At 43.9% G+C, this 13514-nt stretch overlaps 1 protein-coding gene across 2 annotated transcripts in view; it reads left to right on the forward strand.

Moving 5' to 3' along the window:
* STK16 (serine/threonine kinase 16) overlaps positions 1 to 13514 on the forward strand; it is a 102252-nt gene continuing 88738 nt past the window's right edge. The window contains exon 1 of one of the 2 annotated variants that reach the window (XM_068124171.2): positions 1 to 255. The gene's annotated coding sequence lies outside the window, so the exon portion shown is untranslated. The remainder of the gene's footprint in view (positions 256 to 13514) is intronic. The other variant, XM_068124178.2, reaches the window with a different exon arrangement.

Here is a 13514-nt window from a genome sequence, read left to right on the forward strand (position 1 = left end):
GAGAGAATCTCATAACTAACAGGAAAGGTGGCATTCCACCAATGGAATTATGCTAATGAACTTCCTTCAGAGCGTTGTGGCAACGATTATAATTACAATTTCACCACAACTTTTGTGCTGATTCATTATGATTAAATAACATGATCTTCTTCAGAACTCGAGTGAATGGAGTAATACCATCGGTGCAGTCTCATCAGTGCCTTATGGGGCCCATCGTTGGCTCGGCGACGCGGACCCGGACATGGATCCCTGAAGGTGATGCTTATAGTTCCGCATTGCAGTCAATGAAACACCTTACCGCTTTGTAAAGGTCGAAAGGGCGCAGAGAACATTCATTTTTCGCTGTAGAGCATTATTTTTTAAAGCATATTTACGTCATTAAACTCTTTTTAGCTTAACAATAACATGACGTCACGATGATAAGGATATCACGTGATGTATAAACGAAGCTTCACTAATATCTGTTGCATGTATTTCTTTATTTTATATCCCGATCTTCACAATCTTCTTCTTCCATAACCGTCATGTTGTCAACTGTTTGTCGCTTACCTCAGATTTATTGACATTTTCGACCATGTTGTGAAACCTGCCGAGCGAGTATAAAATTTCACCATTTTCTAATGATGACATTGATTATATTAATACTAGTGGGGTCACCCGTGGGAATCCCACGAGCATGGACGTGTGTGACATTTGGACATTTTGAGTTCGGTGCTGCACCTGCACATTCAGTTTCACAAAATCGTTACAGGCAATTTATCAGATCCACAAATGATGCACTTGTGAATGCGCGCACGCACACACACACACACACACACACACACACACACGTACGCACACACACACACGCGCACACCACACACACACCACACCACACCACACACACACACACACACACACACACACACACACACACACACACACACACACACACACTTCCTTCCTCACCATACCTGTTTTCCTTTAGTGACAATTCCTGACCAATTTCTACGATGGTAATCGCTTCCCCAACAGACAGGGTCTGCTCCATTTTTCTTTTTATCCCCTGGACCATGGATGGCTCCCAAGTCTTGCAGAGCTGCTGTTCCCCCTTGAGGAGCTGGTACCACAGCCCCCAATTTGTTAGGCAATTCACATTTTGTTTCCTTCTCCTGCTCCAGCCCAGCTTGCTGTTTTTTTATTTCCTATTTACTCTCCAAACCTCGTCTTTTCTTTCAATTTGTCCATCGCTCGGTAATGTTTCTTCTGTGTTTTCCTCACTAACCTCTCCTTTTCCTCACTCTCCAACCTTGTCTTTTCTTTCAATTTATCCATCGCTCGGTAATGTTCCTTCTGTGTTTCCTTCACTAACCTCTCCTTTGCCTCACTCTCCAACCTCAGCTTTTCTTTCAATTTGTCCATCGCTCGGTAATGGTCCTTCTGTGTTTCCTTCACTAATCTCTCCTTTTCCTCACTCTCCAACCTCAGCTTTTCTTTCAGCTTGTCCATCGCTCGGTAATGTTTCTTCTGTGTTTCCTTCACTAACCTCTCCTTTGCCTCACTCTCCAACCTCAGCTTTTCTTTCAATTTGTCCATCGCTCGGTAATGTTCCTTCTGTGTTTCCTTCACTAACCTCTCCTTTTCCTCACTCTCCAACCTTGTCTTTTCTTTCAATTTGTCCATCGCTCGGTAATGTTCCTTCTGTGTTTCCTTCACTAACCTCTCCTTTTCCTCACTCTCCAACCTCGGCTTTTCTTTCAATTTGTCCATCGCTCGGTGATGGTCCTTCTGTGTTTCCTTCACTAATCTCTCCTTTTCCTCACTCTCCAACCTCGTCTTTTCTTTCAATTTGTCCATCGCTCGGCAATGGTCCTTCTGTGTTTCCTTCACTAAACTCTCCTTTTCCTCACTCTCCAACCTCGGCTTTTCTTTCAATTTGTCCATCGCTCGGTAATGGTCCTTCTGTGTTTCCTTCATTAACCTCTCCTGTCCTCACTCTCCAACCTCGGCTTTTCTTTCAATTTGTCCATCGCACGGTAATGGTCCTTCTGTGTTTCCTTCACTAATCTCTCCTTTTCCTCACTCTCCAACCTCGTCTTTTCTTTCAATTTGTCCATCGCTCGGCAATGGTCCTTCTGTGTTTCCTTCACTAAACTCTCCTTTTCCTCACTCTCCAACCTTGTCTTTTCTTTCAATTTGTCCATCGCTCGGTAATGGTCCTTCTGTGTTTCCTTCACTAATCTCTCCTTTTCCTCACTCTCCAACCTTGTCTTTTCTTTCAATTTGTCCATCGCTCGGTAATGTTCCTTCTGTGTTTCCTTCACTAACCCCCTCCTTTTCCTCACTCTCCAACCTCCACTTTTCTTTCAATTTGTCCATCGCTCGGTAATGGTCCTTCTGTGTTTCCTTCACTAATCTCTCCTTTTCCTCACTCTCCAACCTTGGCTTTTCTTTCAATTTGTCCATCGCTCGGTAATGGTCCTTCTGTGTTTCCTTCACTAACCTCTCCTTTTCATCACTCTCCAGTCTCCAACCTTGGCTTTTCTTTCAATTTGTCCATCGCTCGGTAATGGTCCTTCTGTGTTTCCTTCACTAATCTCTCCTTTTCCTCACTCTCCAACCTTGGCTTTTCTTTCAATTTGTCCATCGCTCGGTAATGTTCCTTCTGTGTTTCCTTCACTAACCTCTCCTTTTCATCACTCTCCAACCTTGGCTTTTCTTTCAATTTGTCCATCGCTCGGTAATGTTCCTTCTGTGTTTCCTTCACTAACCTCTCCTTTCACTCACTCTCCAACCTTGGCTTTTCTTTCAATTTGTCCATCGCTCGGTAATGTTCCTTCTATGTTTCCTTCACTAACCTCTCCTTTCCCTCACTCTCCAACCTCAGCTTTTCTTTCAATTTGTCCATCGCTCGGTAATGTTCCTTCTGTGTTTCCTTCACTAACCTCTCCTTTTCATCACTCTCCAACCTCGTCTTTTCTTTCAATTTGTCCATCGCTCGGCAATGGTCCTTCTGTGTTTCCTTCACTAACCTCTCCTTTTCATCACTCTCCAACCTCGGCTTTTCTTTCAGTTTGTCCATCGCTCGGTAATGTTCCTTCGGTGTTTCCTTCACTAATCTCTCCTTTTCATCACTCTCCAACCTCGGCTTTTCTTTCAATTTGTCCATCGCTCGGTAATGTTCCTTCTGTGTTTCCTTCACTAACCTCTCCTTTCCCTCACTCTCCAACCTTGGCTTTTCTTTCAATTTGTCCATCGCTCGGTAATGTTCCTTCTGTGTTTCCTTCACTAACCTCTCCTTTTCATCACTCTCCAACCTTGTCTTTTCTTTCAATTTCTCCATCGCTCGGTAATGTTCCTTCTGCGTTTCCTTCACTAACCTCTCCTTTCCCTCACTCTCCAACCTTGGCTTTTCTTTCAATTTGTCCATCGCTCGGTAATGGTCCTTCTGTGTTTCCTTCACTAACCTCTCCTTTTCATCACTCTCCAACCTCGGCTTTTCTTTCAATTTGTCCATCACTCGGTAATGTTCCTTCTGTGTTTCCTTCACTAACCTCTCCTTTACTCACTCTCCAACCTTGGCTTTTCTTTCAATTTGTCCATCGCTCGGTAATGGTCCTGTGTTTCCTTCACTAACCTCTCCTTTTCATCACTCTCCAACCTCGGCTTTTCTTTCAATTTGTCCATCGCTCGGTAATGTTCCTTCTGTGTTTCCTTCACTAACCTCTCCTTTGCCTCACTCTCCAACCTCGCCTTTTCTTTCAATTTGTCCATCGCTCGGTAATGTTCCTTCTGTGTTTCCTTCACTAACCTCTCCCTCACTCTCCAACCTTGTCTTTTCTTTCAATTTGTCCATCGCTCGGTAATGTTTCTTCTGTGTTATCCTCACTAACCTCTCCTTTTCCTCACTCTCCAACCTTGTCTTTTCTTTCAATTTATCCATCGCTCGGTAATGTTCCTTCTGTGTTTCCTTCACTAACCTCTCCTTTGCCTCACTCTCCAACCTCAGCTTTTCTTTCAATTTGTCCATCGCTCGGTAATGGTCCTTCTGTGTTTCCTTCACTAATCTCTCCTTTTCCTCACTCTCCAACCTCAGCTTTTCTTTCAGCTTGTCCATCGCTCGGTAATGTTTCTTCTGTGTTTCCTTCACTAACCTCTCCTTTGCCTCACTCTCCAACCTCAGCTTTTCTTTCAATTTGTCCATCGCTCGGTAATGTTCCTTCTGTGTTTCCTTCACTAAACTCTCCTTTTCCTCACTCTCCAACCTTGTCTTTTCTTTCAATTTGTCCATCGCTCGGTAATGTTCCTTCTGTGTTTCCTTCACTAACCTCTCCTTTGCCTCACTCTCCAACCTTGGCTTTTCTTTCAATTTGTCCATCGCTCGGTAATGTTCCTTCTGTGTTTCCTTCACTAACCTCTCCTTTTCCTCACTCTCCAACCTCGGCTTTTCTTTCAATTTGTCCATCGCTCGGTGATGGTCCTTCTGTGTTTCCTTCACTAATCTCTCCTTTTCCTCACTCTCCAACCTCGTCTTTTCTTTCAATTTGTCCATCGCTCGGCAATGGTCCTTCTGTGTTTCCTTCACTAAACTCTCCTTTTCCTCACTCTCCAACCTTGTCTTTTCTTTCAATTTGTCCATCGCTCGGTAATGTTCCTTCTGTGTTTCCTTCACTAATCTCTCCTTTTCCTCACTCTCCAACCTTGGCTTTTCTTTCAATTTGTCCATCGCTCGGTAATGGTCCTTCTGTGTTTCCTTCACTAATCTCTCCTTTTCCTCACTCTCCAACCTTGTCTTTTCTTTCAATTTGTCCATCGCTCGGTAATGGTCCTTCTGTGTTTCCTTCATTAACCTCTCCTGTCCTCACTCTCCAACCTCGGCTTTTCTTTCAATTTGTCCATCGCACGGTAATGGTCCTTCTGTGTTTCCTTCACTAATCTCTCCTTTTCCTCACTCTCCAACCTCGTCTTTTCTTTCAATTTGTCCATCGCTCGGCAATGGTCCTTCTGTGTTTCCTTCACTAAACTCTCCTTTTCCTCACTCTCCAACCTTGTCTTTTCTTTCAATTTGTCCATCGCTCGGTAATGGTCCTTCTGTGTTTCCTTCACTAATCTCTCCTTTTCCTCACTCTCCAACCTTGTCTTTTCTTTCAATTTGTCCATCGCTCGGTAATGTTCCTTCTGTGTTTCCTTCACTAACCCCCTCCTTTTCCTCACTCTCCAACCTCCACTTTTCTTTCAATTTGTCCATCGCTCGGTAATGGTCCTTCTGTGTTTCCTTCACTAATCTCTCCTTTTCCTCACTCTCCAACCTCAGCTTTTCTTTCAGCTTGTCCATCGCTCGGTAATGTTTCTTCTGTGTTTCCTTCACTAACCTCTCCTTTGCCTCACTCTCCAACCTCAGCTTTTCTTTCAATTTGTCCATCGCTCGGTAATGTTCCTTCTGTGTTTCCTTCACTAACCTCTCCTTTTCCTCACTCTCCAACCTTGTCTTTTCTTTCAATTTGTACATCGCTCGGTAATGTTCCTTCTGTGTTTCCTTCACTAACCTCTCCTTTGCCTCACTCTCCAACCTCGTATTTTCTTTCAATTTGTCCATCGCTCGGTAATGTTTCTTCTGTGTTTCCTTCACTAACCTCTCCTTTGCCTCACTCTCCAACCTCAGCTTTTCTTTCAATTTGTCCATCGCTCGGTAATGTTCCTTCTGTGTTTCCTTCACTAACCTCTCCTTTGCCTCACTCTCCAACCTCGTCTTTTCTTTCAATTTGTCCATCGCTCGGTAATGTTCCTTCTGTGTTTCCTTCACTAACCTCTCCTTTTCCTCACTCTCCAACCTCGGCTTTTCTTTCAATTTGTCCATCGCTCGGTAATGGTCCTTCTGTGTTTCCTTCACTAATCTCTCCTTTTCCTCACTCTCCAACCTCGTCTTTTCTTTCAATTTGTCCATCGCTCGGCAATGGTCCTTCTGTGTTTCCTTCACTAAACTCTCATTTTCCTCACTCTCCAACCTTGTCTTTTCTTTCAATTTGTCCATCGCTCGGTAATGTTCCTTCTGTGTTTCCTTCACTAATCTCTCCTTTTCCTCACTCTCCAACCTTGGCTTTTCTTTCAATTTGTCCATCGCTCGGTAATGGTCCTTCTGTGTTTCCTTCACTAATCTCTCCTTTTCCTCACTCTCCAACCTTGTCTTTTCTTTCAATTTGTCAATCGCTCGGTAATGGTCCTTCTGTGTTTCCTTCATTAACCTCTCCTGTCCTCACTCTCCAACCTCGGCTTTTCTTTCAATTTGTCCATCGCACGGTAATGGTCCTTCTGTGTTTCCTTCACTAATCTCTCCTTTTCCTCACTCTCCAACCTCGTCTTTTCTTTCAATTTGTCCATCGCTCGGTGATGGTCCTTCTGTGTTTCCTTCACTAATCTCTCCTTTTCCTCACTCTCCAACCTCGTCTTTTCTTTCAATTTGTCCATCGCTCGGTGATGGTCCTTCTGTGTTTCCTTCACTAATCTCTCCTTTTCCTCACTCTCCAACCTCGTCTTTTCTTTCAATTTGTCCATCGCTCGGCAATGGTCCTTCTGTGTTTCCTTCACTAAACTCTCCTTTTCCTCACTCTCCAACCTCGGCTTTTCTTTCAATTTGTCCATCGCTCGGTAATGTTCCTTCTGTGTTTCCTTCACTAATCTCTCCTTTTCCTCACTCTCCAACCTTGGCTTTTCTTTCAATTTGTCCATCGCTCGGTAATGGTCCTTCTGTGTTTCCTTCACTAATCTCTCCTTTTCCTCACTCTCCAACCTTGTCTTTTCTTTCAATTTGTCCATCGCTCGGTAATGGTCCTTCTGTGTTTCCTTCATTAACCTCTCCTGTCCTCACTCTCCAACCTCGGCTTTTCTTTCAATTTGTCCATCGCACGGTAATGGTCCTTCTGTGTTTCCTTCACTAATCTCTCCTTTTCCTCACTCTCCAACCTCGTCTTTTCTTTCAATTTGTCCATCGCTCGGCAATGGTCCTTCTGTGTTTCCTTCACTAAACTCTCCTTTTCCTCACTCTCCAACCTTGTCTTTTCTTTCAATTTGTCCATCGCTCGGTAATGGTCCTTCTGTGTTTCCTTCACTAATCTCTCCTTTTCCTCACTCTCCAACCTTGTCTTTTCTTTCAATTTGTCCATCGCTCGGTAATGTTCCTTCTGTGTTTCCTTCACTAACCCCCTCCTTTTCCTCACTCTCCAACCTCCACTTTTCTTTCAATTTGTCCATCGCTCGGTAATGGTCCTTCTGTGTTTCCTTCACTAATCTCTCCTTTTCCTCACTCTCCAACCTTGGCTTTTCTTTCAATTTGTCCATCGCTCGGTAATGGTCCTTCTGTGTTTCCTTCACTAACCTCTCCTTTTCATCACTCTCCAGTCTCCAACCTTGGCTTTTCTTTCAATTTGTCCATCGCTCGGTAATGGTCCTTCTGTGTTTCCTTCACTAATCTCTCCTTTTCCTCACTCTCCAACCTTGGCTTTTCTTTCAATTTGTCCATCGCTCGGTAATGTTCCTTCTGTGTTTCCTTCACTAACCTCTCCTTTTCATCACTCTCCAACCTTGGCTTTTCTTTCAATTTGTCCATCGCTCGGTAATGTTCCTTCTGTGTTTCCTTCACTAACCTCTCCTTTCACTCACTCTCCAACCTTGGCTTTTCTTTCAATTTGTCCATCGCTCGGTAATGTTCCTTCTATGTTTCCTTCACTAACCTCTCCTTTCCCTCACTCTCCAACCTCAGCTTTTCTTTCAATTTGTCCATCGCTCGGTAATGTTCCTTCTGTGTTTCCTTCACTAACCTCTCCTTTTCATCACTCTCCAACCTCGTCTTTTCTTTCAATTTGTCCATCGCTCGGCAATGGTCCTTCTGTGTTTCCTTCACTAACCTCTCCTTTTCATCACTCTCCAACCTCGGCTTTTCTTTCAGTTTGTCCATCGCTCGGTAATGTTCCTTCGGTGTTTCCTTCACTAATCTCTCCTTTTCATCACTCTCCAACCTCGGCTTTTCTTTCAATTTGTCCATCGCTCGGTAATGTTCCTTCTGTGTTTCCTTCACTAACCTCTCCTTTCCCTCACTCTCCAACCTTGGCTTTTCTTTCAATTTGTCCATCGCTCGGTAATGTTCCTTCTGTGTTTCCTTCACTAACCTCTCCTTTCCCTCACTCTCCAACCTTGGCTTTTCTTTCAATTTGTCCATCGCTCGGTAATGGTCCTTCTGTGTTTCCTTCACTAACCTCTCCTTTTCATCACTCTCCAACCTCGGCTTTTCTTTCAATTTGTCCATCACTCGGTAATGTTCCTTCTGTGTTTCCTTCACTAACCTCTCCTTTACTCACTCTCCAACCTCGGCTTTTCTTTCAATTTGTCCATCGCTCGGTAATGTTCCTTCTGTGTTTCCTTCACTAACCTCTCCTTTTCATCACTCTCCAACCTCGCCTTTTCTTTCAATTTGTCCATCGCTCGGTAATGTTCCTTCTGTGTTTTCCTCACTAACCTCTCCTTTTCCTCACTCTCCAACCTTGTCTTTTCTTTCAATTTATCCATCGCTCGGTAATGTTCCTTCTGTGTTTCCTTCACTAACCTCTCCTTTGCCTCACTCTCCAACCTTGACTTTTCTTTCAATTTGTCCATCGCTCGGTAATGGTCCTTCTGTGTTTCCTTCACTAATCTCTCCTTTTCCTCACTCTCCAACCTCAGCTTTTCTTTCAGCTTGTCCATCGCTCGGTAATGTTTCTTCTGTGTTTCCTTCACTAACCTCTCCTTTGCCTCACTCTCCAACCTCAGCTTTTCTTTCAATTTGTCCATCGCTCGGTAATGTTCCTTCTGTGTTTCCTTCACTAACCTCTCCTTTTCCTCACTCTCCAACCTTGTCTTTTCTTTCAATTTGTCCATCGCTCGGTAATGTTCCTTCTGTGTTTCCTTCACTAACCTCTCCTTTGCCTCACTCTCCAACCTCGTATTTTCTTTCAATTTGTCCATCGCTCGGTAATGTTTCTTCTGTGTTTCCTTCACTAACCTCTCCTTTGCCTCACTCTCCAACCTCAGCTTTTCTTTCAATTTGTCCATCGCTCGGTAATGTTCCTTCTGTGTTTCCTTCACTAACCTCTCCTTTGCCTCACTCTCCAACCTCGTCTTTTCTTTCAATTTGTCCATCGCTCGGTAATGTTCCTTCTGTGTTTCCTTCACTAACCTCTCCTTTTCCTCACTCTCCAACCTCGGCTTTTCTTTCAATTTGTCCATCGCTCGGTAATGGTCCTTCTGTGTTTCCTTCACTAAACTCTCCTTTTCCTCACTCTCCAACCTTGTCTTTTCTTTCAATTTGTCCATCGCTCGGTAATGGTCCTTCTGTGTTTCCTTCACTAATCTCTCCTTTTCCTCACTCTCCAACCTTGTCTTTTCTTTCAATTTGTCCATCGCTCGGTAATGTTCCTTCTGTGTTTCCTTCACTAACCCCCTCCTTTTCCTCACTCTCCAACCTCCACTTTTCTTTCAATTTGTCCATCGCTCGGTAATGGTCCTTCTGTGTTTCCTTCACTAATCTCTCCTTTTCCTCACTCTCCAACCTTGGCTTTTCTTTCAATTTGTCCATCGCTCGGTAATGGTCCTTCTGTGTTTCCTTCACTAACCTCTCCTTTTCATCACTCTCCAACCTTGGCTTTTCTTTCAATTTGTCCATCGCTCGGTAATGGTCCTTCTGTGTTTCCTTCACTAACCTCTCCTTTTCATCACTCTCCAACCTTGGCTTTTCTTTCAATTTGTCCATCGCTCGGTAATGTTCCTTCTGTGTTTCCTTCACTAACCTCTCCTTTTCATCACTCTCCAACCTTGGCTTTTCTTTCAATTTGTCCATCGCTCGGTAATGTTCCTTCTGTGTTTCCTTCACTAACCTCTCCTTTCACTCACTCTCCAACCTTGGCTTTTCTTTCAATTTGTCCATCGCTCAGTAATGTTCCTTCTATGTTTCCTTCACTAACCTCTCCTTTCCCTCACTCTCCAACCTCAGCTTTTCTTTCAATTTGTCCATCGCTCGGTAATGTTCCTTCTGTGTTTCCTTCACTAACCTCTCCTTTTCATCACTCTCCAACCTCGTCTTTTCTTTCAATTTGTCCATCGCTCGGCAATGGTCCTTCTGTGTTTCCTTCACTAACCTCTCCTTTTCATCACTCTCCAACCTCGGCTTTTCTTTCAGTTTGTTCATCGCTCGGTAATGTTCCTTCGGTGTTTCCTTCACTAATCTCTCCTTTTCATCACTCTCCAACCTCGGCTTTTCTTTCAATTTGTCCATCGCTCGGTAATGTTCCTTCTGTGTTTCCTTCACTAACCTCTCCTTTCCCTCACTCTCCAACCTTGGCTTTTCTTTCAATTTGTCCATCGCTCGGTAATGTTCCTTCTGTGTTTCCTTCACTAACCTCTCCTTTTCATCACTCTCCAACCTTGTCTTTTCTTTCAATTTCTCCATCGCTCGGTAATGTTCCTTCTGCGTTTCCTTCACTAACCTCTCCTTTCCCTCACTCTCCAACCTTGGCTTTTCTTTCAATTTGTCCATCGCTCGGTAATGGTCCTTCTGTGTTTCCTTCACTAACCTCTCCTTTTCATCACTCTCCAACCTCGGCTTTTCTTTCAATTTGTCCATCACTCGGTAATGTTCCTTCTGTGTTTCCTTCACTAACCTCTCCTTTACTCACTCTCCAACCTTGGCTTTTCTTTCAATTTGTCCATCGCTCGGTAATGGTCCTGTGTTTCCTTCACTAACCTCTCCTTTTCATCACTCTCCAACCTCGGCTTTTCTTTCAATTTGTCCATCGCTCGGTAATGTTCCTTCTGTGTTTCCTTCACTAACCTCTCCTTTGCCTCACTCTCCAACCTCGCCTTTTCTTACAATTTGTCCATCGCTCGGTAATGTTCCTTCTGTGTTTCCTTCACTAACCTCTCCCTCACTCTCCAACCTTGTCTTTTCTTTCAATTTGTCCATCGCTCGGTAATGTTTCTTCTGTGTTATCCTCACTAACCTCTCCTTTTCCTCACTCTCCAACCTTGTCTTTTCTTTCAATTTATCCATCGCTCGGTAATGTTCCTTCTGTGTTTCCTTCACTAACCTCTCCTTTGCCTCACTCTCCAACCTCAGCTTTTCTTTCAATTTGTCCATCGCTCGGTAATGGTCCTTCTGTGTTTCCTTCACTAATCTCTCCTTTTCCTCACTCTCCAACCTCAGCTTTTCTTTCAGCTTGTCCATCGCTCGGTAATGTTTCTTCTGTGTTTCCTTCACTAACCTCTCCTTTGCCTCACTCTCCAACCTCAGCTTTTCTTTCAATTTGTCCATCGCTCGGTAATGTTCCTTCTGTGTTTCCTTCACTAACCTCTCCTTTTCCTCACTCTCCAACCTTGTCTTTTCTTTCAATTTGTCCATCGCTCGGTAATGTTCCTTCTGTGTTTCCTTCACTAACCTCTCCTTTGCCTCACTCTCCAACCTCGTATTTTCTTTCAATTTGTCCATCGCTCGGTAATGTTCCTTCTGTGTTTCCTTCACTAACCTCTCCTTTTCCTCACTCTCCAACCTCGGCTTTTCTTTCAATTTGTCCATCGCTCGGTGATGGTCCTTCTGTGTTTCCTTCACTAATCTCTCCTTTTCCTCACTCTCCAACCTCGTCTTTTCTTTCAATTTGTCCATCGCTCGGCAATGGTCCTTCTGTGTTTCCTTCACTAAACTCTCCTTTTCCTCACTCTCCAACCTCGGCTTTTCTTTCAATTTGTCCATCGCTCGGTAATGTTCCTTCTGTGTTTCCTTCACTAATCTCTCCTTTTCCTCACTCTCCAACCTTGGCTTTTCTTTCAATTTGTCCATCGCTCGGTAATGGTCCTTCTGTGTTTCCTTCACTAATCTCTCCTTTTCCTCACTCTCCAACCTTGTCTTTTCTTTCAATTTGTCCATCGCTCGGTAATGGTCCTTCTGTGTTTCCTTCATTAACCTCTCCTGTCCTCACTCTCCAACCTCGGCTTTTCTTTCAATTTGTCCATCGCACGGTAATGGTCCTTCTGTGTTTCCTTCACTAATCTCTCTTTTTCCTCACTCTCCAACCTCGTCTTTTCTTTCAATTTGTCCATCGCTCGGCAATGGTCCTTCTGTGTTTCCTTCACTAAACTCTCCTTTTCCTCACTCTCCAACCTTGTCTTTTCTTTCAATTTGTCCATCGCTCGGTAATGGTCCTTCTGTGTTTCCTTCACTAATCTCTCCTTTTCCTCACTCTCCAACCTTGTCTTTTCTTTCAATTTGTCCATCGCTCGGTAATGTTCCTTCTGTGTTTCCTTCACTAACCCCCTCCTTTTCCTCACTCTCCAACCTCCACTTTTCTTTCAATTTGTCCATCGCTCGGTAATGGTCCTTCTGTGTTTCCTTCACTAATCTCTCCTTTTCCTCACTCTCCAACCTTGGCTTTTCTTTCAATTTGTCCATCGCTCGGTAATGGTCCTTCTGTGTTTCCTTCACTAACCTCTCCTTTTCATCACTCTCCAGTCTCCAACCTTGGCTTTTCTTTCAATTTGTCCATCGCTCGGTAATGGTCCTTCTGTGTTTCCTTCACTAATCTCTCCTTTTCCTCACTCTCCAACCTTGGCTTTTCTTTCAATTTGTCCATCGCTCGGTAATGTTCCTTCTGTGTTTCCTTCACTAACCTCTCCTTTTCATCACTCTCCAACCTTGGCTTTTCTTTCAATTTGTCCATCGCTCGGTAATGTTCCTTCTGTGTTTCCTTCACTAACCTCTCCTTTCACTCACTCTCCAACCTTGGCTTTTCTTTCAATTTGTCCATCGCTCGGTAATGTTCCTTCTATGTTTCCTTCACTAACCTCTCCTTTCCCTCACTCTCCAACCTCAGCTTTTCTTTCAATTTGTCCATCGCTCGGTAATGTTCCTTCTGTGTTTCCTTCACTAACCTCTCCTTTTCATCACTCTCCAACCTCGTCTTTTCTTTCAATTTGTCCATCGCTCGGCAATGGTCCTTCTGTGTTTCCTTCACTAACCTCTCCTTTTCATCACTCTCCAACCTCGGCTTTTCTTTCAGTTTGTCCATCGCTCGGTAATGTTCCTTCGGTGTTTCCTTCACTAATCTCTCCTTTTCATCACTCTCCAACCTCGGCTTTTCTTTCAATTTGTCCATCGCTCGGTAATGTTCCTTCTGTGTTTCCTTCACTAACCTCTCCTTTCCCTCACTCTCCAACCTTGGCTTTTCTTTCAATTTGTCCATCGCTCGGTAATGTTCCTTCTGTGTTTCCTTCACTAACCTCTCCTTTTCATCACTCTCCAACCTTGTCTTTTCTTTCAATTTGTCCATCGCTCGGTAATGTTCCTTCTGTGTTTCCTTCACTAACCTCTCCTTTCCCTCACTCTCCAACCTTGGCTTTTCTTTCAATTTGTCCAGCGCTCGGTAATGGTCCTTCTGTGTTTCCTTCACTAACCTCTCCTTTTCATCACTCTCCAACCTCGGCTTTTCTTTCAATTTGTCCATCACTCGGTAATGTTCCTT

Source organism: Myxine glutinosa, chromosome 1 (assembly GCF_964187855.1).
Source record: "Myxine glutinosa chromosome 1, kmMyxGlut1.1, whole genome shotgun sequence".
NCBI classification, from domain to species: domain Eukaryota; kingdom Metazoa; phylum Chordata; class Myxini; order Myxiniformes; family Myxinidae; genus Myxine; species Myxine glutinosa.